The sequence below is a fragment of the Pelodiscus sinensis genome, chromosome 13, assembly GCF_049634645.1.
Source record: "Pelodiscus sinensis isolate JC-2024 chromosome 13, ASM4963464v1, whole genome shotgun sequence".
Lineage (NCBI taxonomy): Eukaryota > Metazoa > Chordata > Testudines > Trionychidae > Pelodiscus > Pelodiscus sinensis.
Window position 1 is genome coordinate 31,239,659 of NC_134723.1, and position 26,911 is coordinate 31,266,569.

General features: G+C 41.5%; 1 protein-coding gene across 3 annotated transcripts in view; it reads left to right on the forward strand.

Annotated features, from left to right (window-relative positions):
- Window positions 1-26,911, forward strand: part of TENM1 (teneurin transmembrane protein 1) — a 1,699,828-nt gene that overhangs the window by 975,884 nt on the left and 697,033 nt on the right. For all 3 annotated transcript variants that reach the window (XM_075940969.1, XM_075940972.1, XM_075940971.1), the window contains one exon: window positions 3,954-4,046. The gene's annotated coding sequence lies outside the window, so the exon portion shown is untranslated. The remainder of the gene's footprint in view (window positions 1-3,953; window positions 4,047-26,911) is intronic.

Below are 26,911 nucleotides of genomic sequence, written 5' to 3' on the forward strand. Positions count from 1 at the left end.
TCTATTTGCTTTGTGAAGAACAACTTTCTCTTACTAGTTTCAAGCCTGCTACCCATTCCTTTCCTTTGGTGTCCTCTAGTCCTTCTTTATGGGAACTCAGGAAGAACTTTTCTGAATGCACCCTCTCCACCCAACCCCTGCTTTTAGAGACCTCTATCCTGTCCCCCCTCCGTCTCCTCTTTTCTAAGCTGAACAGTCCCAGTCTCTGTAGCCTCTCTTCATCTGGGACCTGTTCCCAACCCCTGATCATGTTAGTTGCCTTCCCCTCTCCCAGCCTTTCTCTTCCCCTCTCCCACCTCCTTTTCCCAGTCTCCCCCAGTTTTGTTCAATAAAGACAGAGTCAATGTTGGAAGAAACGTTATCTTTATTTTGTACATCAATAAGAAGGGGGGCTAGGGAAGGGTAAGTGGAAGGAGGTGAGGGAGGAATGGGGTACGAGCCCCCGATGGGGAGGACTGGGCTGGCTCTGCGGGCTTCTGGGGGTGGAAGCTCTCCTGCAGCCCCCCAATTGCCTCCTCTCCCCAGATGGCAGCCTGCGGCAAGTGCAGCCGGGCTGATGGCCGAGTGGTGTGATGTGCCCACGCTGGGTACTCCGAGCAATCCAAGCCAGGACTGGTTTTCAAGCGGGGCACCCCTTAGAACTGTCTGTCCGGGGTGGGGGTCGGGACCCTTTAAGCGCAGCCCTCGGCTAGCCTGAGACAGCATCTCCACGCTCTAAGTCCTCCTCTGATGCCCTGCCGGCACTGCTTCCGGCCATCCTTAAGCCCTGTTCAGAGTCCACTCAATGTGGACTTGCTAGTTCGAATTAGCAAAACGCTAATTCGAACTAGTTTTTCGTTCTAGACGCGTTAGTTCGAATTAACTTAGTTCGAATTAACTAATTCGAACTAAGTTAGTTCGAACTAGCGCTGTAGTGTAGACATACCCAAAAATAGTGAGCAGGAGGTCAATGGGACCAAATGCTCCTGTAGGCTTCCTTTACTCCTCTCAAGAGAAGGAGTACCAAAAAGTGGCCGGGATGCCCTTTGAGTTTAATTAACAAGCCTTAACTAGACTCGCTAGTTCAAACTCCAGAAGATCAACCACAGCAACGTCGATCTTCTGGGGAGTGAAGATGTGGCCTAAGAGGGTGAATAGGTAAATATACCTTTTGTAAAATTTAAACAAGTAAATGACACCCTTTAATCTAAGAAAGGGGTTCCCAAACTTTTTGATACGGGGAACAGTAAATCCGTTCATGAGCATTTGGCGGACCAGTAACAGTCATTTGCATATTCATTAAGAAAATTATGAATATTCAACTAAGTTGTTTCTGGTCCTCCCAAAGCCCCCAGTGCCAGGGTTAGCAAAGCTTTTGATACAGTCACCCACAGTATTCTTGCCAGAAAGTAATATGAATTGGATAAATGGACTGTAAGATGGATAGAAAGCTGGCTAAACCAGGGTTTCCCAAACTTTTTACTGTAGTTGGAACCTGTTTTTTTTTTCAGTACTTTTTTTTTGCAGGACAAAAATATAAACGCATATAAAAAAAGAATGAAAAATGAATAAATTTTCAGTGTTTCACCCGGCTGCATCCTCCGCCCAACCTGGACCAGGGATTGGGGGACCCGGCGCCGCATGGGCACTCCAGAAGGAGGGAGCAGGAGCAGACTGGGGGCAGGGTATCTGGCTAGGAGGGAGGGTGCAAGGAGGGGTAGGGTTGCCAGGTGTCCAGTTTTGAACCGTACAGTCCAGTATTTGAGGGTTCTGACCGCAAATTAAATTGAGAAAATACCGGACGTATAAAATGTCCAGTATTTTCTAATTAGCTAAGCTTTATTATTATTAGGTGTATCACTCCTTAGCTGTGAACTGCCTGGCTGGTAGATGTGCTCGTGTGGCGTGAGTGTGTTTACCAGCCAGGCAGTTCACAACTACTCGAGGGAGGGTATGTGGGGCGGGGGAGGGGAGGCAGAATGGAATCCCCGGGGCCAGACTCACTCATGTGCCTGCGTCTGCATGTGCCCGGATCAATCCCGCTCCCCCCTCTTCTCCTCCCGATCTCCTGAATCCAGCCCTGCTGCCCCCGTCCAGCCCTGCTTCCAGCAGCCGGTTCCCCTCTGCCCCCCCAAAATCTCCCCCAGTGAGCCCCACTCCCACGATGACTACCCCACCAGCCCCGCTGCCCCCGTCCAGCCCTGCTTCTAGCAGCTGATTCTCCCGTCCTCCTCCTCCCGATCTCCCCTGGAAAGCCCCCTCTCCCCTGTCTCCTAGCCAGCCCGCTGCCCCCGTCCAGCCATGCTTCCAGAGGGTGGTTCTCCAGTCCTCCTCCTCCTGATCTCCGCTGGCCAGCCCCTCCACCCCTCATTCAGCCCTGGTTCTGCCGCCCACCCTCCCTGATCTCTGACGGACAGCCCTGCTTCCCCCAACCCTGCTTCCACCGGCCGGCTGCTCACCTCCCCAATCTCGGTGGGACCCCTAACTCTGCTTCCGCTGTCTGCCCACCCGCCCAGCTCTCCACCAGACAGCCCCGCTACCCCAACCCTGCTTCCGCCGCCCACCCGCCCCGATCTCTGCGGGACAGCCCCGCTGCCCCGAACCTTGCTTCCCAGCCGGTTTTCCCCCCACACACACAGCTCTTTCCCCTCCCGGCAGCCACGCTGAGGCCTGGTATTTTTTTCCCATGGCCCGGTACTGGGCGATGGCCCATAGTTTGGGAAACGCTGATCTAAGAAGTACATTTGTACAGGTAAACATTTAAAGTCAAGAAAGTGAACAGGGATTCCATTGCTTGCTTGAATCCCTACTACAAAAAAATTGTTATTTTTTTCATGACTCCCTTAAAATATGCTTTCATATTATGCTCAGAAAAGGATACTGAAATGCAGTGCACTCTTCACCACCTCTGTTGTGCTCTCTGTTACACCAACTTAGTTGTATGTAATTTTCCAGCGAAAATGGGTCACTTCACACATCCAAAGACTAGAAGTCAATTTCACACACTTTCCTATTTGAAACTCAGTAGAGTGCTATCCCCTAACAAAAGAACAGACAGTCACAAGGAAGATGATGATTGTAAGGAGCAAGGTATCCTGGAGGTTTGGTGCTAAAGTTCTTGACATTAAATTCTGTTTCTGCCTTTTGAACTCTCTCTGTAACTGTAGCAAAAGTTCTTGACCCCAATTCTCTGCTACTTCATTCATGTGTGTCATGCAGAAATGAGGGGGTAGAGTAAGGTGGTTTAAAACAGTCTTTATGGTGTCAGAAAGGCATCTGCACGGATTTAGGTGCTCTAATTTATGCTCTACCCACAATGACTGTCTTTCTGCTATATGCCAGCTGAGAATAGTCCCTTAGTGCAGCGCACACCAGACGTTCCCTCTCAATTCCCTGCACCAGCTGAGGAAACCTCTTACAGAGGATTATTCCTGGAGGGTCAGTTCTGTATTCTTTGTAGTCCCTTTATGTCATGATTATGTTACAACAGCTATTAGGACCCCTTAACTGTAGGACTTGTTGCTTCTTTTGATAGAAGAGTCCAATCTGTCTTTCTCTCTTGGCATGATCCGGCATCCAGCTGTGGACTTGTACTTCTGTTACTTCTAAATAAAGCTTCTTGATTTATGTGCTACATTAACCTCAGTACTGATGTTTATGCTGTAGGATGTGTCTTTGTGTGCTACTGCTTTCTACTGATGTGTGATTAATCTATATTAGTTCTTTCTGCTAGTTCCCTTTAGTGGAAATCATTTGTGATTTCATCAGATACAGGCAAGTGTGCATCAAAACGTGCCTGTAACAATAATACTTTTTTAGATAGTCTCACAAAACATCAAAGCAATCATAAGGACACTCGGAGTCCATCACTGGTGAATTCAGCAAGCACTCAATTGTAAAATGACATTAAATATAATACAAGGAATATGCCCATTAAATTTGAAAATCACACACATAATTTTTTTTATTTGCAGGGTCCCTCAAGAAAGATGCTGCTGAGTAGCTGAAGTTCTTCTGAATGATTGTAAATCACCTTTAAATGAAGATTCTGAATCAAATACATTGAGGTACCATTATGTTCACTGTTATTTTCAGTCTATTAATACAAGAGACACTTTCCCATCTTTCCTAGACTTCCATCTTATTTAGCAATATAGGAAGTGTTAGATGGTCCTTGCCCCCAGGAGTGTCACAAACCACAAGTGGAGATCCCTCATGGTAGAGTAATTGATTTTCAAATTGAAATGCATTACATAAGTATAGCTTAGTTGGATCCAAGAAAGAAATAGACATGGGAATAGTGGCATCTTCATGAATGAATTAATGTAAGTAACTCCCTTTCATACCAGTGGGAATTACATATGAAGATATGTATTAAATCATACACCTTTTGTATTGATACTGATAATTAAAGCAGGATGGGGAGTAGGTGTATAGTAACTAACATATTAATTTTATTGCATCTTTTCTTGATTTTTATTATTTTAAGTATGAAAATTAAACAATTTGGGCCAAATTATTCCTCATTTACCCAGTGCCAACCCTACTAATGCAAAGAGAATGGAATATATGGCACATGCATTTCTTGGATTCCATGAGGTCTGTAAGGGAATATTTAACTAACTTCCTCAGAGAAAAAAGGCTTTTTCTGTAGCTATCAGGCCTCAAGTGGCATGAATGAATGTGAGAATTGTAAACAAATGGGTAAAATGTCTGGTTGGACACAGCCCAAACTTTGATTTTAGTCTTTTGCTGGTGATACGTTTTGCCCAACACATATTGAAGTCAGTTACTTACAGAATAGCCAGAGGGAATCGCATTCATACTTTCTCTTAGACATTCAAATAAGTAAGGATTGCAAACCTAAGGATACAAGGATGCCCACCAAGGGCTGTCAGTAACTCAACCTGTTATTTACACGCCTAGGCCAATAAAGATGTCTGCTCATGGAACAGAAGTCAGGCATGATGTCTAAATCTGTAAATGTATTAAGTGAGTTTTTCTCTTTTCCTGTAACAAAGCTTTCCATTTAACATGAATCAGCATATTTTAGTAATGCAACTTTATATTTCTTCTAAAAAAATTGTTTACTGGCATACCTTTAATTACTTAAATTAATTAATTAAACTTCACTGGATGACCTTATTACTATTACCCTTGTATAGTCCTACCCATTACCTCCTATTGTTTACATTCATCACTTTATCTAGTCTTAAATAGGAGTGAAACTTTTTGAGGACAGGACCCATGACTTCTTATGTTTACATATGGTTAACAGCACAATGGGATCCCAGTCATGACTGCAGAAATTATATTAATATGAAAAATTAATCATCATAATTATGTCCTGAGATATAGATTTAAATCTGTGCTGTGAACGTCTTATTTTGTAGAAAGGATGATATATTACTATAATGTGGATTCACAGGGAAAGTGTTTTTGTTTTTTCTTTTTTAAAAATCATAATTAACCATGGAACTTTAGAGTAAATTCTTCAACTCACCTTTAAATGTAATTGGCGCTCAGACCCAAAGTATGTGTATTTTTCTTTTAGAGTTTCTGTACACTGAAACCATTAATTATTTAGTACCTACATGTCTTGAGTTTTGACTTCCATTAAATATTTGGACCAAGTTTTTTTGACAAATAAGCTGTACCCTAAATTAGATTAGTAAATTAGAAAAGCTTTTAACCTTTATCTTCACTTTTTCTCATGCACAAAATATTTTAATGAATGATTTTATGCTAAGATATTGTTACACTTTCTACTGAAAAAGTGAGGGCACCATGTATGATATCCATTAGTTTGAAGAAACTAGCCATAATGGAGTGAGAAAACATATTTATAAACTGCCCAGGTTTCTTTTTCCTGATGAAATGTTTCCCATAGTATTCAAAACAGTAAGATAGCCATATTGTTTTGTGTTTATCTGTTTGACAAGTAGAATTGCAGGATCTTTTTTGGGGGAGGGGTAAGGGAGGGATGGATGGAGAAAAACAATGAAAATTATTTTTTTAAAGAAAGAATTAGCCTAATTTCCAAATATAAAAAGACCAGTTCTCCCCTATCTTCATACTGTGTATGTCAAACTTACTAGCTGTGTGGCTTGACTTTCAAAGAGCTACATGAATTTTGAAAACAGGTAACTTTGCAGCAGATCATTAATGTGAGAGTTAAATCATGTGTGGTTTAAGAATAGAACTTCAGATTTAAACAGCTGTGTAGAAACATTCAGAAGCAGTTGTGTCAATGGTCTGTTATAGCTGAAAGCAATTTGTGCAGAGTCCAGTATTATAAAAGTATAACTTACCAACATCTACCATCCTGAGGTATTTGAGTTATTGTCATACTTCCCCACATTTTGTCATATATTAGCAACTAGGGAATGGTTTGTAGAATGTATGATTTTTAGAAATAAAAATGTATTTTCTTTTACCTTTGTGCAGCACGAAGTACATTGTGGGCTCTACCAAAACCAAAGTAATATTCATGATAATAGGGTTAAAAAATGCTGTTTTCTGTGATGTCTCCTATAACGGTAAAATGTAAATCCCAGCATTAAGTTTGTACAGCATTGCCAATACTACAACACATTCTTGAGGGCATACTGGAGTATAGAATGTAATAGGCATTAAGGATAAACCAAGTTAAAGCACTGTGTAGGGATGGATTACATCTATACTTTACATAGAATGTGAAGAATAAAATACCTGTGCCACTATGATTTTAAAAATATTTTTTCATGCAAGAGTGCCAAGTAGCTGGAAATCAGTGAATTTATTTACAATTTTTTAAAAAGAAAGGTTATAAGAAAGAGGTTGAAATTAGTAAATGTAACATTGTACAGTATGTTAGTGAAGAAGAGAGAGAAAAACAATGAAGCATAAGAATGCTTTTGGAAAATTATAACTTAAAAGGTATGAATAAGCAAGAATTTGTGAGAGTAAATCATGTCATGCAAATGTGATTGCTTTTAAAATGAAATGAAATTCAGTGTACATACAAGAAAAAAATTTAGATTTAATGTATCCCGATATTAAGAAAGCTTTTAATGAAGATTTACACAACAGATTCTTGTATAAGTTCTTTTTTCTTTCGAATCCAGTGAGGAGTAGAGTCCGTTAGTTTTCTGTATTGGAACCATTACTCTTTAACATTTTAATTATTGATTTAGGTAAAAGATACAACGTGTAGGATAATAAATATTGCAGAAGATACTCAACTAGGGAAAGTGGTTAACCTACAGAGGGTTGTAACTGTTTTATGGTGTAATCTTGATAGACTACTGGGTGCATGGGCTAAAAGGTAGAATATGAAATGTAATGGGTTCGCGTCTTAAGTGATGCTCTTGAATAGGCATATTCAACAACTTAAGCAATGCTTAAAATAAAAATTGAATTAGTTAATAGGAAGAGGAAGCAGAGCTGTGTGTATTTATTGTTATAACCAGTATTAAAAGTCCCTCTCCAGCATAGGTAGCAGCAATAAAGAAGACTAAATTATCCAGATAAAGTAGAGTGGAGGGGATTACAATGACAGAGGTCGCTAAAACTGGCAATACTGGGTCTCTGAAGAAGACTATTGAGAAATGTGTAACAATGCAAAGGATCACACTCTAGTCTATGATGAAAAAATGTGTAAGCCCAGTTCAGCTGCCAGTTGCACAAGCTTGCAGTGGAAGGACTACAAGTTACTGCTTGAGAGACAGAGGGATAAGAATGTATTTTGGGAGACATTTGGGGAATCGGTTTATTTTATTGTCTGATCTTATTAATGTATTTGTTGTTTTTATTGTAAATACATCCTTGTAACCCTCAAAAATGAAGCTTGAGGGAGAGAACTTGCTAATTAGGGCTCCCATCCTAGAAAAAAACCATGACCAGGCGTAACTTTGTGTATGGGAGTTGAACCACTAAAGTCAGTGGCCCAGCTCACGTCTAAAGCTAATGGTGTGCATTAATGTATTCAGAATCAGATTTCATTGATCATTTTTGGGCTTGGAAATAGCAGATACCCTTTTATAAGGCTCAGGATCAGACAGGGGGCAATCATTGGTTTGTTTCTACAGGAGCGTTTTATCCTCTTCAAGCAGGTTTGTGTTTTGTTTTTATTTTTTTAGCTAACAATTATTTTAAAAAAATAAATACAGGTTGGATCTCCTTCCTGGTCCTACACAAGGGAGTTTTCCAGACCAGAGAATGTCTTGGGGGAGAGGAGCAGTGGCAGCCATTCCACTGAGCTCCTCCCCACAGCTACCTGCCACCACTGCCCTCAGCCCCTTGGCTGTGGCATCCCTATGGGCTCTATGGCTCTCTGAGCTCTGGCAGCCTCATCACTCCCGCAAGCTCCAGCAGCTGCCCTGTGGGTGCTCGTGGCCCTGCACTCGCGGCCCCACCACCTGTGGGCTCTGCAACCTCCTCCCCCCAGCCCCACCAGCTGCACCTACCCCTCCCACTGCACTGCAGACTCTGGCAGCCCTGCTGGCTTCCCAGCCAAACCTGCAGTGGACTTGGCAGCCTCCTCCTCCATTCCCCACGCTGTGGACTCCAGCGGCCCTATCGGCCTCCCAGCCCATTGTGAGCACTGCTGCTCCAACACCCCTGCCAGCTTCCCAGTCCAGCCAGCTGCAGACTCTGGTGCCCTATGTACTCCGCTGCCCTGATGACCTCCTTTGCTCCCAGCCACTAGCAACTTTTATGCTGGGGTTCTCTAGTCCAGCAATATACATGGTCCTACCAGACCATCGATGTTGTCAGACCAGAGAGTCCTGGACCACAAAGGCTCAACCTCTAGCATAGGGATGACAGAGTTACCATCAAACTCATTTCTCATTTCTCTCATAGTAATGTTTATGGACATGGAAGCAGATGAAAAAATTTTGCCCATCTAATCCAGCTCTAAAAATCTGACTCAGACTTTTTGGGTGGAATACATGTATAGTTGGACAAAGTACTTATGGGCAGGTGGGCCTAGTAATTTGATTCCAGGTGAGGTATACCAGTACTTACTTTGGTACACCAAATTTGTTATTTCTAATGATAGACATTCCGTAGACAGGTGTCGTTCTTGACAAAATATTTATTCTCTACTCAGCTCTGTGAACAGATAATCTCTGCATTTCTTTAGATAATATACCTGGCATCTTTGTTGCCATTCTTCTCTATTGTCTGATTCTTGCAAAGGAGCAGTCAATGTTCTTCAGTAGATGCAGTTGTGCAGTCTACATAGGGTGCCAACCCAGTCTATGAAAGAATAAGGTGCAACAATTGTGTTTTTAAATGACGTCTCAACATTGGACATTTGCAGGGTTGCCCTGTGGTTTTCAAACCATTGTGCTATTACCGAGGTGGCCAGAGCAAATGTGAATTTTAGGAAGGTAGTCCTGCAGTCCTTATTTAGATAGGGTCTGAGCCCTGCCTCCTATGGGTATTGCTTGCGAGTCATCTAAGTGCATCTCCTTGCAGAAGAAGAAATGGTTACTTACTTTAAATTTGGTTCTTCAGGATATGATGCAGATGTGTATTCCATAACTCCACTTCCATTCCCTCTGCATTGGAGTCTAGTCACAAGGCATTCAGTGCAAAGGAGTTGATGGAGGTCAGAGCAGCACTGCCTCATATTGCCAGGGAAGGGGCTATGGAGCCATGTAAAATAGTTTATTCAGCATAGTCAAAGAAGTGGGGATTTAAATAAAGGCTTCCCTTGTTGACCGTGCCATGTCTAGACTGCCACGCTGTGCCGGATCAGCTGATCGTTGGCACAGTGCGGCAGCTATTTTTATGTTAATGAAGCAGGGATTATTTATATCCCTGCTTCTTTGACTATGCCGAATAAACTATTTTACATGGCTCCATCGATGGAGCCATGTAGTCTAGACATAGCCATACTGACTGGGTATTTTTGGGATGCTGACAGACCCCAGTCATCTGCAGATAGAACTGAACCTGGGATCTCTGGAGCTTGGTACATGAGCCTCTACCATGGCTATTAGCTAAGGAGGTAAAGGAGGCTCATTATTCTTTCTCTTAAGTACTGTCAGTGCCACTAGATGGGACAGTACACCACACCTAGACATTTTCACTTATAAAGATCCAATCACTTTATAGAAAGAAAAGAAAGAAATAGACTTTGTGTGTTGTAACTGATCATAAATACATACATTGAATTGTGCAGACCTGCAGTTGGTAGCTAGAACTAGGTTCACAAAGTGGGAATGTCTCATCATATTCCCTTCTGGCTGCCACCTTATATGTTTATGTTATATGCAAACCAAGCCAGATTTTTGCTTCTCTATCACTTGTAGGTTATACAAGTGTTTAGTTGTAAGTAGAAGGTACAGGTGAATACAGGTAAAGATTGAGGGCATGTTTTCCAGAAACAGTAGACTGCTACAAGTCCTTGTGTAATTAACAGGAGCTGTGGATGATCAGCACATATGAAAATCATCTCCTTAATAGCCATTTTCCCCTGTACTAGTCTTAGAGCATATTTATAGCATTACATAAAAATTTGTGCAGTAAAAGGAGACTTAGGCCATGTCCATAGTATACCTGGAAGATCGGCTTAAGTTACACAACTCCAGCTACATAAATAATGTGACTGGAGCCAACATACCTTAAGCCGAGCTTGGTACCATCTCCACCGTGGGAAGTTGATGGGAGCAAACACTCCCATCTACTTCCTTTACTCCTCGCAAATCGAGAAGTACTGGTGCTGACTGAGGGCACCTTAATGTTTGATTTAGCCAGTCCTTACTAGATCTGCTAAATCAAACACCAAACATCAATCTCTGGCACGGAAAGTATAGATGTGGCCTAAGGCCAAATGATAGCTCGCATGCTTGTGCTAAACTCCTGGCAATGCCAAAGGGAGTTCTGTTGTAGGCCTGGTCTATCCTATTTATTTGCATATGCTATAGTTTTCATTGTGGTATCAGCTGAAAAACATGTACACCACTTAGCAGGCAATGACTTGTGGTAGTTCCAGAATAGCAAGAAGAAGAGCAGCATACTTGCCCAGTTTCAGGAATGGCACAGATCTGCATCATGTTGACAGACTGTGCTTCTGCCATCGCTCAGATAAACACCATCATCAAGAAACAATGTGGTGTGAGGCATTCTGCACATTTTAAAATATATAATAATTGTATTTATTTATTACCTAATGAATGTCAAACACTATAACCATGTAAACCTGTTGTCTTACCTGGAGTTTCAACAATGTTTTACTATCCACTAACATACAAACAAGAAAACTGCAGCCTGCCATGTCTTTATTGTATCACTCTTCAGTAAGTTTTATATACTGTTTCCTTTCATAATTTGAGACATAATTATTTTTGTTATAAATTTCTTCATAAATATTCTTACTGATGGCTGATGCATTTATTTAAGCATCAGTGGGCAAATAAAGTTATCCACGGGTGACTAACAACCTTGAATAAATACCATTTCACTCAGCAGCTATCCATAGTACCTTTGCAATGCAATTATATGCTGGGACCTATTATCCCAATTAATGGACTGTTTTATATTCACTGTGCACTATACTTGAAACATTTTAGAGGCCTGCCCTTCACATAGCCAGAGGCAAAGAAGAAATTTATAACAAATAACCAAGAAAAGTATTTCATTTACTTTTCAAGATATGTAGCATGTAATTATACTTTAAGCATAACTAGGCAGGCCTCAGAAATGCCCTTTGATTTAAGTCATAATAAAACTATATATTAATACCATAATAAATATAGCTTTCTAAATTCCCAAGCTATTGTGAGTAACTACAGAAGTAGATACTTCGCTATCAGCTCTCTACATCATCTTTTCTATAATTATTTTGCCAAAGGTTAATCTTCATGAATATAATAAATAACCATATTGCTTCCTAGTTTCCAAGCCTTTGAACTAAATGAGCTCCAAGTCAGGGGGAACTAGCATTTTGCTGGATGGGTGAACAAATAAGACAGTCTGTTAAGTACTACACAACCCCTTGTTGTGTTGCTCCTTTGTAAAATGACAGCCCTGGGCTGTGTTTTACAGCTATGGAATTTGACCACTAGAGTTTAACTTTACTCCCTCTGGTGGCTTCCAAATTTATAAAATAAAACACAGTTGTAATTCTTCTTATTGTAAGAAGCATTGATTGCCTCTGATTGTATATTATAGCAAAGGGCCAGTCTATTACATAAATTTATTGCATTTTCTTCCTGATAATTACTGGAAGTTATTGAACAAGGCAGGGAGTTATGACCAGAACATTCTGCTGTAGCTGAGGAAGCAAATCCACAGATATTTAACGCATCTAAACAGCTGTAAACAACAATCCCCTTTACAAGGTACAAGGAATTTACAACTTACAGTGCATTTGAAGGCTTTTTAGGAATCCCTTCTACAAATATGAACTGAAAATATGAACTGCAGCAAAATGTCATGTTATGTTGTATCATCAAAGTATCCTTTGTCAAGGAATTTGACAGTAGAAAAAATGTCAGATGAGACACAGAATTCACCATTTTTCTTACTCAAAAATAATATTGCTAGTTCATGACTGCTTACTTAGGAAGCTTCTTCAAAGCTACATTCATATGTTACATAAGAACACCAAACTGAATCAAACCAAAGGTGCAGCTAGATGAGCATTCTGTCTTCCAACAGTGGCCAACGCCAAAGGGCCCCCGAGGAAATGAACAGAACAAAGAATCATCAAGTGATCAATCTCCTGTTGCCCATTTCCAGCTTCTGACAAATGAAGGCTAAGGACACCATCCCTGTCCATGTTAGATACTAGCCATTGATGGACCTAACTTCCATGAATTTATCTAATTCTTTTTTGAACCCTGTTAAAATCTTGGCCTTCACAACACCCTCTGGCAAGAAGTTTCATAGGTTGACTGTGCATTGTATGAAAAAAATACTCCTTTTGTTTGTTTTAAACCTGCTATCTATTAATTTCATTTGGTGACCCCCTACTTCTTGTGTTATGGGATGAACTAAATAACTCTTCTTTTTTCACCTTTTCCACCGCAGTCTGATTTTATAGATTTCTATCATATATTCCAGTTGATATCTGCTAGCTCTTTTTAAATTTCTAATCGTAAAATATCAACTGGAAAATCAGTAACATGTACATTTAGTAAGTTCCCCAATGAGTCTGTGGTTGCCAATAAAACAGAGGTAACTAAGTCCTCTTTAGGGAAACAAGCAGTTGCCCTACACTCCAAACCTATTTGTGCCAAACATATTATAAATTAAAACACACCTGATGCATGTAACTGTGCGAGCCTATAGTATTTCTGTTGTTGTAGCCTAGCCTGAAGTGGAAATTGCTCAGATTACTAAATTTGGAAGTGAATCCAGATCTTCCAGCTCAGCAATGCTTCAAATCCCATGCTTTGATTTAGCATAATATAGAGATAATAGGTAACTGGATCATTTAGATTGGTCTCTAGATCAAAGTCCAAATGTGGAACCCTCCAGATTTCATGGATGTTTTGATACGGTGCTTTTGACAGTACCCAACACAAGTTTGAAATTGAATTATACATTATGCCCACCGTATAGTATTTGAACAGTGTTTTAGTGAGGGCTTTTCCATAAATAACTATATAGAAAATCTTTGCACTCATTTCAAATGATCACAGACAGGCACAACAAAGGGAAGTAGAGTTTTCTTCACATATAAAATCCATTGTTGCAAATGCTAATGTATTTACCTCTGCTATAGCCTAACATTCCCACTGGTGCAATACTATAGCTGTAATCCCATTGTCCTAAATTTTCAGTAGTTACCTATTTAAAGGAAAAAGATAAAATGTAAACTGGGTTAGAAGCAAAAACAATAAGTATTTAGCTCTGCTTAGCTCTCAGCCCTAAATATTCAAGGTAAACTGTGCAACAGAAATGAGAAGTGATTATTTTAACTCTAGTTATACATAGAAGAGTTTGATAAATGCTACCTTAATAAAAATATAAGTGATCTTCACGTAACTCTTCATTTTATTGACACCCCCATGCTATTTTGAAGAAGATTCATCTTCCACAGAAGACTTTTATTACTATAATATTTCACAAGTGACTAGCCAATTTCTTCCATTATATTAATATTCAGAGCCAAAATGAAGAACTAAAGTTATCCCTAATGGGTATCCATGTCAGATGCAAAGACAGTGAGTGGGGGGGGGGGTGGAGGCTATTCTACAGAGAAAATTTCACACCATTATTCATTGTCTCATTTTGATTGCAAATGCAATATTAGAACTGGGATAAGAATGGTTCATAATCATAGTTATTTTCACCTTATCTTTTTCCCTTTCTCAAACTATGTTTTTGTTTGATGCACAGAAGGTAAAAGCTGGTCTGTATTGAATTTTCATATACCTAAAAGGACCCTTGCTTATGAAAAAATTAGGTAGGAGTCTCTTATTTAAGATGAAGCAAAACATTTCACAAAGGTAAAACTTTCTCTCAATTTTATACATCAATGGAGGCATACAGGCTAAATGACTTACGCAAAATCACATAGTGAGACAGTGGGAAGATGGGATTAGAATTCATGTCTTCCAGTCCTGTGATCTAGCCACTAGTCTGAGACAAAGTAGGGTGGATGGGAGGATAATGATATGAAACATGTATACCATCATCTGCCTTAATTTCAGGACAAATAGAGATGAAGACTGAAGCGTTAGTGTTTACGCATGGATTGTAAAATGTAGTCACAACTGCTGACTATATCTGCAAACACTACAGCATCATACAGACTTATATATGTAACCCACTTTTCCCACTCTGAGCTACTTGGGAGCAGGCCACACTCATCTGTGTGCCTGGGTACCTGATGTTTTTAACATAAAAAAGAGATCCTGAATACCCCAATAGTGGCGATGTTGGATAATTGGGGATCCCATATCCACCCTTTGCTGCTTTCTATTGCCTCTAAATGAATATAAAATGGCAGTGCCTCCACCTGGCTGGCCCTGTACACACTTAATGGTGTACCTTGAGAGTCTCCAGGGCTAAACTTATTCCATTAATAATATGGATCTAACTCCAAACAACAATTATAAATAGTATATACTAGGGTTGCCAGATGGTCTACCCAAAAATATAGAACACCCCCCCCCCTCCAAAAAAAACCCAAAACCACTAGGGCAAAAATTCTGTGGAGGGGAAAAAAGGGGGAAACCAAAGTTGTTGAGAAAAAAAAAAAAAAAAAAAACGTTGTTATGCAAAAAATAAAACAGCATTAAAACAGCTTTAAATGCCTGCAAAGTCAGAATAGGGATAGCAAGAGGGGAGAAGTGGAGCACTAAGACCCAGGGAAGGCTTTAGTTCTTCAGGCTTTTGCCGGCAGCCGTTTTGTTTTCTTCATGGAGCCAGAACGCAGCTTCCCTCCAGAACAGGTAAGCTGGGAGTCCGGTGGCAGGGGGGCTGGGCCTAGTTTCCAAATGTGTTGTAGGGTTGCCAGGTGTCCGGTATTTTTACCTCCTGGCTGGGAAAAAAATCAGAAAATACATTTTAGCTACCAGCAGCAGCTCCTGGACTAGAAAAAGGCTCCACGCCAGCAGTCTGGCTCCTTTCTCCAAATTGGAGCCCATCAATTCTCTTCCCACATTGCCTGAAAAAGAGCAACAGTTTTCTTCCCTTTTTCCCAAGGGCTCCTGGGAATTGTAGTTTCTGGGCTAGATTGCAATGCAGAGGATCCTCCCAGTAAAAGTCAGAGTCTCCTTTATTAAAGAGAGCCTACATATATATCCAGTGAAAGTGAGGTAGGATCAGGGGCTAAAGTAGGGTATAACATGTTAAGAGTTACTTAGACAAATTAAGTGCATTCAAGTAACCAGGGCCTGATGAAGTGCATTCTAAAATACTCAGTGTACTGACTGAAGAGATATCTGAGCCATTAGCAATTATCTTTGAAAAGTCATTGAATACAGGAAAGATTCCACAAGACTGGAAAAGGGCAATTATAGTACCCATCTATGAAATAGGAAATAAAGACAACCCAGTGAATTACAGACCAGTCAGTTCTGTACCCAGAAAGATAATGGAGCAAATAATTATTCAATCAGCTTGCAAATATCTAGAGGATATTAAGGTGATAAGTAACAGTCAGCATTGTCAAACATTGATTGTGTTAAATCAACTTGATAGCTTTCTTTGACAGCATAACAAGCCTTGTGGAATAGGGTGTAAGTGGTAGATGTGGTATATTTTGACTTTAGTAAATCTTTTGATACTGCCTTATATACTTCTCATAAACAATCTGGGGAAATGCAATTTAGATGGAGCTACTAAAAGATGGATGCAAACTGTTTGAAAAACCATTCCCAGAGAGTAGTAATCAATGGTTCATAGTCATGCTGGAAAGGTATAACGAGTCAGATAGTGCAGGGATCAGTTCTGGGTCTGGTTCTGTTCAATAGCTTCATCAGTTATTTAAATAACTGCATAGAGTATACTTATAAAGTTTGCAGAGGATACCATACTTGGATGGGTTGCAAGTGCTTTTAAGGATAGGATATGGACAAACTGGAGAAAGGGTTAAACAGTGAGGTGACAAAATTTGCTGCTGATAATAAACTACTCAAGATAGTTAAGACCAAAGTAGATTGTAAAGAGCTACAAAAAGATTTCACAAAACTAAGTGATTGGGCAACAAAATGGCAAATGAAATTTAATATTGATAAATGTAAAGGCAAGGCAATAATCCCAGCTATACATACAATATGATGGGGGCTAATTTAACTAAAACTACTCAGGAGAGAGATCTTGGAGTCATGGTGGCTAGTTCTCTGAAAACATCCACTCCAATGTTCAGCGGCAGTCAAAAAAGCAAACAGAATGTTAGGAATAATTAAAAAAGGGATAGAGAATAAGACAGAGAATATCCTATTGTCTCTATATAAAACCATGGTACCTTGAATACTGCATACAGATGTGGTCACCTCATCTCAGAAATATATATTGGCATTAGCAAAGGTTCAGAAAAGGGCAAAAAATGTTATTTGGGGTTTGGAATGGGTGCCATAGGAAGAGAGATGAAAAAGATTGGGACTTTTTAGCTTAGAAAAGAAGAGACTAAGGAAGGATATAATAGAGGTCTATAAAATCATGTCTGGTGCAGAAAAATTGAATACGAAAAAGTTATTTATTTGTTCCCATAGCATAAGAACTAGGGGTCACCAGATAATATTAATAAGTAGCAGGTTTAAAACAAACAAAAGAAAGTTTTTCTGCATACAATACACAGTCAACCTGTGGAACTCCTTGCCAGTGGATGTTCTGAAGACTAGGACTTTAACAGGGTTCAAAAAAGAGTTAGATTATATTCAAGGAGGTTAGGTCCATCAATATCTATTAGTCATGATGGGAAGGAATGATGTCCCTAGCCTCTGTTTGTCTGGAAGTGGATGACAGGAGAGGGATCACGTGATGATTACCTGTTGTGTTCACTCCCTCTGGGGCATCTGGCATTGGCCACTGTCAGCAGACAGGATAATGAGAAAGATGGACCTTTGGTCTGACCCAGTATGGCCATTCTTGTGTTCTTAGGTTCTTATGAGAAACGGTCTCAGGTAAATAGGATGAAATTCAATAAGGACAAATACAAAGTACTTTGTTGAGAAAGGAACAATCAGTTAAACACATACAAACTGGGAAATGACTGTCTAGGGAGGAGTACTGCAGAAAGGAATCTAGGGGTCATATTGGACCATGGCCATTACTCCTGCGCTGGCAGAGGAAGTGGCCATTGGTGGTGCCTTTCTTCTTTGCGTCCCCTACCTCAAGTGCTTCTTGTGCCCCCATCTGTTGAGGCAGAGAAGTAGCACGCAGCCCTGACCGGGCTGCCATCTTATTTGGCTGGGAGGATGGTAGAGGAAGGGAGGAACCTCCTGCTCCACCTCTTCCTGCCACTGCCTTAGTCCCAATGCTGGGCAAAATTAGCCACCACAGCTGCTGGAGCTGAACCACCGCAAACAGCCAGCTTCAGTTCTGGCAGCTGCCACAGCCTGGCAACCAGTAGGCTATTCTTGGTAATACTTAGTCCTGCCAGAAGTGCAGGGAATTGGACTCAACAACCTCTTGCGATCCCTTTCAGTCCTATGTTTCTATGATTCTGTAACCATGTAGGCTGTTTCTTCATTTTTGTTATTATTGGCCAGAGGAAGCACACATCATTGTTTCTGTTCTCTGATCACAAGCAAAAAGCACTTACGGCATGACATTTTATTTTATTAATTCTAATTTCTTTCATTTAAAATCTTATTTTCCACAGATAGTATGCTTGCACATCAGACACAGAAATTAACTTTTGGTGAACATGTGTGCTGGTAAAACTAGATCAGTTGCGTATTTATGCAAACTGAACTCAAAGAGTTGCAGTGTCAGCATCATACAGGAAGTTTTATGCTCCAGTTCTCCAACTAATGAGAAGTAGCAGAGATACAAATTTTGTCTTTATGATAAAAATGTGTATGGACCTATAAATAAAGGTTAACAATTTTACAAAGTTACTAATAAAGAAGCAATCTATAAATGTTCTATTAGAATTTTTACCAGAAGTTTTAAATGTACTGATGGAATTTTGTTCGCATCCCAGTGGTATAGGATGATCCTTGTCAGTACACAGAAAAAATGCACTATATAAGCAGAGACCATTACTTTAATGCTGTAGATTTTTACTTTAAATAGGTAAACTTCAGTGCACTTATAAGGAAAAAGTTCAAGTTTGAGGGTGTAATACTCTACTATATTTCAGTCTACCAGGAAGGAGGATTGGGCCACAAGAAATCTGATGAGGTTCAACAAGGACAAGTGCAGAGTCCTTCACTTGGGACAGAAGAATCCCAAGCATTGTTACAGGCTGGGGACCAACCAGCTAAATACAATAAAACTCCAATAGCCCGGCATCCAATAGTCCGGCACTCCTGATAGTCCGGCATCAAAATGGCAAGAGCCTAGTGAGTGAGCTTCAGCAAAAAATGAGTCACAAGGTAACAGCGGCAGCAGCTGAACTAAGCAAAAAGGGTAAAAAAGGCTCAAAAAACCTAAAGTATTACAGTATACTGTATACAGTATGTACAATAAAAAGGGTTAAGAACACTTTATATACAGTATATAATGTATACAGTATATATATAACCATCTTATAGTACCTCCTGATAGTCCGGCTTATCTGATAATCCGGCACCACCTAGGTCCCATAGGTTCCGGATTATCGGAAGTCTACTGTAGTATTCTGCAGAAAAGGATCTGGGGGTTACAGTGGATGAGAAGCTGGATATGAGTCAACAGTGTGCCCTTGTAGCCAAGAAGGCTAATGGCATATTAGGTTGCATTAAGAGGAACATTGCCAGCAGATCCAGAGATGTCATTATTCCCCTTTATTTGGCTCCGGTGAGGCCACATCTGGAGTATTGTGTCCAGTTCTGGGCCCCCCACTACAAAAAGGATGTGTACGCATTGGAGAGGGTCCAGCGGAGGGCAACCAAAATGATTAGGGGGCTGGAGCATATGACTTATGAGGAGAGGCTGAGGGAGTTGGGTCTGTTTAGTCTGCTGAAGCGAAGAGTGAGGGGGGAATTTGATAGCAGCCTTCGACTTCCTGAAGGGAGGTTCTAAATAGGATGGAGAGTGGCTGTTCTCAGTAGTGACAGATGGCAGAACAAGGAGCAATGGTCTCAAGTTGTGGTGGAAGTGGTCCAGGTTGGTTATTAGGAAAAACTATTTCACTAGGAGGGTGGTGAAACACTGGAGTGGGTTACCTAGGGAAGTAGTGGAGTCTCCATCCCTAGAGGTGTTTAAATCTCGGCTTGACAAAGCCCTGGCTGGGTTGATCTAGTTGGGATTGGTCCTGCCTAGAGCAGGGGGCTGGACTTGATGACCTCCTGAGGTCTTTTTCAGCTCTATTATTCTGTGATTCTAAGGTAGTGTATTTTATTTTTGAATCATGCAACAGATTCTTAATTTGTGGATAAATACAGCTTTTATCAAACCAAATTAACTTTCATGCCATTTCATTATCACAACAAGACACTCCCAGGCATGTGCTGCTGTAAAATACTATTTTTCTTGGATCATTTAAGGCCACTGGGGCATGTGTTATCTCACTTTAACACCCACCTTATGTCTTTTTATTTAAGTAAAAGATGGATGCTTCCAATCTACCAGCTTCTTTTGTTTACAGAGCAACTAAAATAGGTGAATAATGTGACCATGGGAATCTTTTATTTTAAAAAGAATTTTTTCTTAATTGGAGATAATCTAAGAGCTTGGCAGGAAAGCTCATAGTATGAGAAAAAACCACCAGCTGCTGTGCTCCTATATAGGATTTATAGTCATTTCACCTAGTTTGCTACATTGGCTGGTGAGTGCTGTATATGCTCTAGTTCTGCCTTTTATTATTATTATTATTATCATTATTTGTACTCAAGTGGTGCTTGCAACTCATTTGTGCTCAGTGCTGCTGTGACATTCCAACTTCAGATATATGGGCAGTATCTCACGCTGGGACATAAGGAAGGGATTTGGACGAGACGGAGTTCAGATAATAGAGCAGATCCATGGCCAGGATTTCACGGAGGACTAGGAGGAAGATGTCAAGCTCCCAGTCTCAGTGCTGAATGGATCCTGTGGCAGCACCGGGAGCCCTCTGCAGCCCCACTCTCATGGCAATGAGTGAGTTGGGCTGTGATAGCAGAGCAGCAGAGGTGTATTCAATCCCTGCAGGCTCTAGTGAAGGGGGGCAGCACTTTAATCTTAGTGGGGCAGAGCAGAGACTACTCTGCTTGGCCAGGTCTGCAGCCACCTCTGGCATCTTGCTCCTACATGATCAAGATCATCCTCAGCAGTGTCTCTGTCATGGGAGTGAATGGGGCAGAGCAGAGACACTCAACCAGGCAGGAAATTCTGAGCCCTAGAAAATATGGAGCCCTACATGACACTCCTCCACCCCTGGATGTGACTTGTTCTCACTCCCAGCCTAAGGCCCTTCTGCACTCTCCCTCTCTCCTCCCATCTCCATGGGACGTTACTTGGCAGAGTCCAGCATGGAAGGCATTAAATGCCTCACCTTGTTGCTATGGAGGCTGCCTGCCACTTGGCTCTGTGGCTGACTCTAGAGAGCTCCAGCCTGCAGTGAGCAGCAAACCGACAAGGGCTGGGGGCAAAAGGGGCAGCTGCCCCAGGACCTGGCAGTTTTAAGGCATTCAGCTCCTGGCCACCAGTGCCACTCTCTTGGTAGCAGCCAGAGCCCCAGGTCCTTTAAATTGCCGCTGGAGCCCTGAACAGTGTGAGTCAGGCAGTACTGAAGAGATGGCTGGGGGAAACTAGCCCCACTCTGCCCTTTCCTTCTGAGGCCCCACCTCTTCTGTATCCAGAGCTGTCCCCTCACTTTACCTAGCAGCTCTGCAATTCTGTCCACAGCCCTGGGATCAGGCAGCCTGCAGAGGTAATCAGATAACCTCCCCTTCCTCATGCACATGTCACCAAGACTCGCCATAATTTAGGGGCATCAGCAGGAGAGGGGTAGCTACCACACATTCACATGCAGGAGCCAACTCTTACCTGCTGTCCTAGTATTCCACGTATGCATAGCGACAGCCTGGCAGCCAGGACTCTGAGGAGGGGACAGAGGAGGACAAGCTGCAGGATAGACCACCCCCATTATTGAACTGCTGAATGGCTCCTGTACTCCTGGTTATCCAAACAGAATCAGTGTCCCTCATGGTATGGAGATGACAGAGGGTATTCTGTAGTTACATTATTGTTCAAATATTACTCACACACAGAACCCACAACGATTTAGTACTCATAGGTTTCTTTCATGAAATGGTATGCTTTATACATACCATTGGAAATGCTGTGTGAGGTGTAGTGAGTTTGTCGGGTCTGACTAGGATAGTTTTTAAAGAGCAGCAAGCCCTCTATATTTCAGATTCATAAACACAACAGGTCCATATCTCAAAGCATTTGCCATTGAGATACAAAGTTGTGAGTAAAGATGATACAGAAAAATGCTGAGCATTATCCTGATAAGGGGATAGCACTGTCTAATGATTACATCCAGGCACAGGAATGGGGCTCAGCTTCTATTCCTATCTTGGGCTGCAACCTTTAGCAAGTCACTTCACCGCTGTGAACAGTTTTCCCCTTCAGTAAAATTGAATGGTTAATATTTTTTCAGCGTTGTGAAATGCTTCAAGATCACCACTTGAAAGGCTCTGTATCAGAACAAAGTACTGAATCAGAACAAAGTATTGTTATTGCGCAGTGGGTCTCCATTACCAAGATGGGGAACAGATTCCTTAAAATGAAAGGCCTTGTAGGATTCATATTTATTATTATGAATAAGCATGATGACTTCCCACTTCATGCTAGCTCCGAGGAGGAGAAAAGGGCTAACTTTTTCTTTCTAAGGACTTCTTGAAATGGTTATTGTCTGCTGTAGATAGTAATGAGTGGTTAGGCGTTTTTCTTCTCCCAGGCAAAAAGGCAGAGTGCACCAGAGTTTATATTGATTTTAATATTTTGCTTTTGAGTTCCCCAGTGCTGTTTGTGAAGAGCTTACACTGACTGCCTCTGGGGATTGTGTCTGATGTAATGAAAACGTCAGATGTGTCCAAACTAATTATTTCATTCCTGTATTGGAAATAATTCAACTGTCCTTTCTGATCCAATTAACATCTTGAAGAGTGATATATCACCCTATGTCTTAGTTACAGCAACATCCTCTAGTCTAGCTTTGGCAAGAGTAGTTTTGCCCCCCTCATGTCCATACAGAATGTTGAAGCAAACATTATTTTCCTAACCCATCTCTTTGATCATGTCACACCTCTCTTTGAAATGCTCCACTGGCTCCCACTTCTTCACTGTGTCTAAAAGAAACTATGTGTCTTCATTCTCAAGGCCTGACCTTGTCTTATCAGTCATCCTCCACCTCTGTTCAGCCCAGAATACCACCCTCCATCTACTTATTCAATTTTTATGAAGCATTTTTGTGCTTTTTTCTATGCTGCCCTGTAAAAATCTGCAAAACTAACTTATCTTCTTTCAGATCCCCCTTAAAGCTCTTCTTTGCCATGCTACTTACAAATATCTTGGCGAGATAAGCTGCTACATGCTGCCACAGCCTGTCAGGCTGACCAATACTGTCTCATTGTTTCTTCCCATGCCAGCCTGTCTGTACCCGTTTCCTGTCTCTGGTATTATATGAATACTAGATTTATCCACCCTGAATTGGATCTTTAACTTTTTTTTTTTTTTTTTTTTGCAAATACAATGAAAATGTACATGCTTCATTTAAACTATTGCTCTGGGGTGGGATTGGAGATGAGAGGTTCATTATGCAGGCTACCCTGGGGAAAGAGGATAGCCCCAGCCCTCTCTTACCACAGCATCTTGGGGCTAGGTGAGAAGCATCTCTCCATGGCCTCTGCAGTGGCAGTGGGCTCAGCAAGGGGAGGGCTACATGTGCCCCAGCTGGGGCAGGTCCAGGTTCATCTGCTCCCTACCCTCTCTAGCCAGAGTGAGGAATACAGCAAACTATGAACTTTCCCCTCACTCACTGATGAAGGGGACCAGCCAGTGGTGCCCCTGTACAAATCAGGCTGGGGGGAGCTTCAGCCCCTTCCCTGCCCTCCTTAAAGGGTACCTGGGCAGGAGGAGGCTTGGGATGGGTTCTGTCCCAGACATGGAGAAGGGCACCTCCAGCCAGCCCCTTTCACCTCCATGGTGATACTGTCTCTTTTCTGTATGGTTTTCTGAGAAACAGTCCCATTGTAGACACTTCCCATTTTCCTTGCAAAACCAAACCTTTACCTTGCTTTATGATAAGAGGAAGCTGTACACCAAATGTAGTGGTCCTAGCTCTTATCATTCAGGAGGAATTCTTGATCAGATAGACAGAATCACTCTCATAAATAGAGCTCAACTAGACTACGCTAAAGTGTTGAAAGAGGATATGCATGTTCCTTGGGAATTTGCGTATCTTCTTCCAATCTGGAAAGCAGTCTGGATGAGGGGTTTTTTCGGCACCCCCCCCCTTTTTCGAAAAGCCACTTTTCCTCAAAAAATTAGGTTTACGCAGCTTTTCGAAAAAGGGAAAAGTAGTTGCTGAAAAAAATGCATCCAGACTACTTTCACTTTTGAAAGCTCCGCTTTTGAAAGTGAGCTTGAAAGAAGATATGCAAATTCCCATGTAATTTGCATATCCTCTTTTGACACTTTAGAGTAGTCTAAGATGAGCCCATATATAGAAGATAGCAAGCTCTTTGGGGCAAGGTCCATTTTTTTGTTTTGTGCCTTTACCACATCTCACACAAAAGGGTCCTGGTCTGTGACTAGAAATCCTAGAATTCCATTATAACACAAACAATAACAATAATAATAATCATTCTCATTTCCTCACCGTTGTGAGAGTAGGAATTTCTTGTTGAGTTTATGAAGTGCAGTGTATATCAAATGAACACACACACCACATTTTCTCAAACAACAACAAAAAACCATTGTGATGGGCTGGACTAGGCCCCAACGTTCTCCTGTGACCCCACAAAGCCCCCCCCAGAATGCAAAGAACACTGTACCAAAATCAACAGAGACATCTCAGTTGTTGTAAAAAAAAAAAAAAAGAACTGACCATATTAACTGTTGTGTAGGGTTGTAATGGGAGGCTAGCACTCTTGCCGCACCCCATCCCAGCAGGAGGAGCGGAAAAGAGGTCCTCTAGGCACTATGGAGTGGCTGTCTCTGTGGCAGCCAGTCAGGACCCAGCAGAGGTGTATAAAAGAAACTGCAGGGGTAGGGCCTGGCAGGTCCCTTCAGGAGATTGACCCAGCCAGGTCTATATCCTGATTGGAAGATCAACACTACAGCTAGTTCCCAGTGTGAGCTGAACGTAGATCTGGGTAAGCCCCAGAACCAGAGGCCAAAAACTGGCCACAAGCAGAGACTCAGTAGCACCATGGACAGGGCTAGTCAGGGCCTGGTTCCAGGACTTTGAGGGCGACCAGACAACCAGGCAAGGACCCTACACAGCACCACTTGGCCGCAGTAGGGCACTTACCAGCGAGTGGACCCATTACAACCCTACACAACAGTTAATATGGTCAGTTCTTTTTTTTTAACAACTGAGGTGTGTCTGTTGATTTTGGTACAGTGTTCTTTGCATTCTGGGGGCATGGCTTTGTCGGGTCACAGGAGAGGAAGATGAGAAACTTATTAAAAGGAAATTTGGGCCAAGGAAGAGGTATTCTTTACCTGCTAGAATTTCCACGCAAAATACTCTGATTTGTTGTAAATAGGAAGTGACCATGAACACTGTCTTGAAGAGATTACGTCCAAATTGTCAACTCAGACTTCTACTGACAGGCTTCAGAATAAATAACCATGAGAACAAAAAGAATGGAGTTATAATGATGACAGAATTAACAAAAGATGTTAACACCTTTTTAAGGGGGACTAATCCTGCAGAAAATGTAGAAATGCTATAAGAATGCGGTGGGTCAAAATCTCTAGTCTGAAGTAAACCGCATTCATTTCAAGCAATAAACAATGAAGGGGAAATGCATATAATATTTATGTGTAGGGTAAATATAAATTGTGCGTGTGTGTGTGGCCCCTCTTCTCGGTGTGTCGTAGTAGGTTTTATGCCCCCCTCTTGGGGTCGCTTATTCTATTTTTTATATATTGTGTTTTAAAATTTTGTAAGCAGCCTTGAATATTTTTAAATAGGGAGGCGGGATAAACATTTTAAAATAAATAAATAAAATACAATTAAAGTTATTTATTATCTGACTTGCCTACTCTTGAATACTTACCTGTGCTGAAGAAAGGCATGCTTCTACAAGGGGAAGGGAGCACCTGTTGCAAGAAATCACACATTCCTTATAAAACTGCTATTGAGTATAATTACATCATAGTCTTTAAATATTTTTTCAGAGGCGGGGCAGATAATGAACAGAACAAGGGGATTCTCACTGCAGTAGTTCATTGGTTGTTAGGACTATAGTTTTGTAGCTCATGATGTACCATGTTTGTATGCTGGGTAACCTATTGTTATCCCTGACAAATCATTTGTACAGTGTAAAGAGAAGGGAGTCTGTCTTCAAAGTCAGCTGCTCATAAAGATGACAAAGCTAGATCCAAACCCCTTGAGCTCTTTGTTGAAATTGATGCTGTGCCATTCATCCTGAAGAACCCTTTTCCTGCTAACAGCATAAGCAATTTCCGCCGATGAGAAACATGCACCAAGTGAAGGCGGCATGTGATTTTAAAATGCTACAAAATTAGGAGTTTTCCATTTGCTTACTCTGTCCCCATCACCATAGCATCATACAAAAACATCAATAAATGTGTCTTCAAACCCATTACAAAAAACAAAAACAATTTATGCCCAATTTTCAGCTAGGAAACTGAAGCACAAAGCGATTTAGTGTCTTGCTCAAGGACATGGTGTAATTCTGTGACAGATTTAGAAGATGATCCCAGATCACTTGAGTCCCAGTCTTAGCCACAAGACAATCCTGCCTCAATTGCCATTTTTATAACAAAACCTTTCTGGAAGTAGGAAGATTTGGGATAATGAACACTGACTGATGGCTTCTGTTAAGTAATTTGGAGAAGTAGGAGTCACTCATTCCTGCCAGTCCAAGGTTTCCTGCTAAGCCGCCAGGCAGCCCTGGACCCTGCATCCCCTTGTAGCATAGGTCCCCCAAAAGCACAAAGCCTGGAGCAGTTGCCCTCATCCATCCAATGGAGGGGATGGCTCTGAAAATATAAGCCCAAATATTGATAGAGCCGGGTGCACTTTCCTGAATATTGGGGAAGCATGGGCACCATGGGCCCATATAACTTGTCACCTATGGCAGAGGATTAGGGTGCACACTTTGGCTAAGGGTGTGGGTTCTGAGGTGGGTGGCAAGGATGGGAAAGAGGG